We start from the raw sequence: 2,824 nt of genomic DNA on the forward strand, positions 1-2,824 counted from the left end.
GTCAAAAATCAAAATTTTGGTTTTAGAAAATTTAAAACTGGGAATAAAGGTATAGTGTAACCCATCGTTCCACACTGAAATTGTCGGATTAGACGTTTGTTCAATGTTTTTTTTTTTGTAAAAAATGCACAGGAGCCGGAAACGGTAATTTCACGAATTTGGAAAGACAAAAGGTAATTAGTAGTAGCAGCCGACTTGATTTTTAGAATAATTTGCAAAAAAACGAAAAAAAAATTGGCGTATTTAACGTCAAAATTCTAAATTTTGGTTTTAGAAAATTTAAAACTGGGAATAAAGGTATAGTGTAACCCATTGTTCCACACTGAAATTGTCGGATTAGACGTTTGGTCAAGTTTTTTTTTTTGTAAAAAATGCACAGGAGCCGGAAACGGTAATTTCACGAGTTTGGAAAACAAAAAGTAATTACTAGTAGCAGCCGACTTGATTTTGAGAATAATTTGCAAAAAACGAAAAAAAAATTGGCGTATTTAACTTGTCAAAAGTCAAAATTTTGGTTTTAGAAAATTTAAAACTAGGAATAAAGGTATAGTGTAACCCATCGTTCCACACTGAAATTGTCGGATTAGACGATTGGTCAAGTTTTTTTTGCAAATAAATGTACACAGGCCGGAAATTATAATATTAACGGTTTGAGAAGACAAAAAGTAATCGATGGTATCAGCCGGCTTAAATTTAAGTATATTTTTCCAAAAAAATCAAATCAAATGGTCGTTTTTAACTTTTTAAAAATCAAAACTTAACCAATCTGGCATTGTTTCGTTAAAAAGTTGCTTGGGGTCTATGAAAAGTACCTCTTAGGTCAATAAGATATCAAAAAAATAGAAAAAAAACAACCTAACTTAATCAATGTAACATAATCCGAGTAAAACGCGTAAAAAAATTATAAAAATTTCAATTTCTTTGACAAGAATTTCGACACGACCGTTGGCATTTTCACACACCGCCAAAACTATCAAGTTGGCATTTCCCTACAAAAAATTGGAAAATCAAGACAACTAGATCGCTCGCTTGACCGTGAATCAAAAACTAGTTTTTGACGTAAATTCACTTAATGTCAAATTCACTTACGTGCGACTTCGCAGAAAATGAATTAAAAAACCGATTCGGTGGGTTTTATACTGAACTTTGAGGCAATTAAACACGAAAAAATTTATTCGCGCGGACCAACGCTCTGGATTATGTGAAAGTTTATAAAACTAGGCCTTGAAACGCAATTATATAATTTCATACACGAGATTTATCCCAATTGGGCAACATAATCCACATTTCAGACAATTCGCAACCCAAAATTATATAACTCGATCAAATTTCGCGCCAATTAAGAAATCACCATGGTTACGGGTGGTTGCCATGGCCTCAAAGATTCAAAATTACGTAGTGATTTATCACTACCAACCTAGACACACTAAAATCACAATTTGTTATCAACAATAATAACAATAATTTGTGGTGCATAGGTCAGGTTAAAATACAAAGTTGAGAGTTCAATTCGATAATTATTATTTGAATGTCATTGTTATTACCAATTTGACAAAAGTAATGTTTCCACAGCCTGCTATCGATCAAATAAATAAAAACAAATGACTGTCAATAGCCAAACCTTGAATTTTGGTGCATACCTGTATCCATGTAAAAAGCGGAAGTGTTTTTTGTCACGGCTATCTTGATCGTTCACAAGCCACAGCACACTATCTTGTTATTACATTTCCAAAGGTTGCAACAACAACAAATGACGATCGCCGCTTTACTAAAGAGCGAAAGTGACAGATAGCGTAAAAAATCCTCTGACAGATGATTGGAGGGGAGATGAATGACGTCACTGAGAGAAAGCAGTGGCGTCGACTCGATTTTTTGTCCATAATGGTACTTGTTATGGTACTTTTACTTTCGATGGGGCTTTAAACTTTCTCCCATGAGATGCTAAAAATACATAATGGTTATGGTAATGGTGTTAAAAAAACGTTGACCTCCATGTAATGAATTCGAGAATTAACAAACGATTAAATGACAATCAAGTGAGCGGAATTAATTAGTGCTATCGCAGTTGGCTCGGAAAACAAAAACACAGCGGCGTGCGCTGCCGCCGCCTCTGATGAAAAGTCAACGGAATGGAAAGGAAACCGAAAGTGGCCGTTACGAAATTCGCGTGATCTAGAAAAACAAAACAAATGAAATAAATTTGATCAAAAACGTAGATGGCATTGAATTTGTGCCACCATCAAGTGGGTCATGGCAGTGAAAAACGCCAATCGTCACGTCACGTCCATCAATAAAATAAAATATTGCGCTTTATTGCGATTTTTGCGACTTTCTTTTGCTTTCTTCGAGTCATCGACCCGAAAAGTACTTTCGTTTTTTGCCTCACTTGAGACGTGTGACTTATTTTGGTGGAAAAAATTCTCTTAAAGTGTTAGTTGGTATCGTGGTCAAGGTTGGCCACGATCGATGGTAAAAAAGCTGTTTTTGCGTAGAAAGTTGTGATCGTAGAACTGAATCTGTTTTGTAATAATTATAGTTGGCGGTGGATTACGTCGGTTTGAGGCAAAGCAGGCCGTGGCGGGTCACGTGGTTGACAGGATAAGGAAACCCGGGCTAAATACTAAATGCACAAAATTACAAATTACGACATTCAATTAATAAAAATGTTGAAAATCTTTGAATTATTGGAAACTCAAATTCTTTTTTTTTGAATTCAAAATGGTATTATTCACATACTATATATTTTTTTGAAAATTTAAACGTGGAAAAAATGCCATAGTGTGACCCATCGTTCCACACTGAAATTGTCCAATTAGTCAAACTT

The 2,824-nt window shown here is 34.7% G+C and overlaps 1 protein-coding gene across 1 annotated transcript in view; it reads right to left on the reverse strand.

Moving 5' to 3' along the window:
- LOC123009216 (ATP-binding cassette sub-family D member) overlaps positions 1-1,801 on the reverse strand; it is an 8,091-nt gene extending 6,290 nt beyond the window's left edge. The window contains exon 1 of the mRNA XM_044405376.1: positions 1,641-1,801. The gene's annotated coding sequence lies outside the window, so the exon portion shown is untranslated. The remainder of the gene's footprint in view (positions 1-1,640) is intronic.
- Positions 1,802-2,824: the final 1,023 nt, after the last annotated feature.

The sequence above is a fragment of the Tribolium madens genome, unplaced genomic scaffold, assembly GCF_015345945.1.
Source record: "Tribolium madens isolate multiple individuals breed KSU strain unplaced genomic scaffold, Tmad_KSU_1.1 Scaffold_71;HRSCAF=194;Tcas5.2_LG6, whole genome shotgun sequence".
NCBI classification, from domain to species: Eukaryota; Metazoa; Arthropoda; class Insecta; order Coleoptera; family Tenebrionidae; genus Tribolium; species Tribolium madens.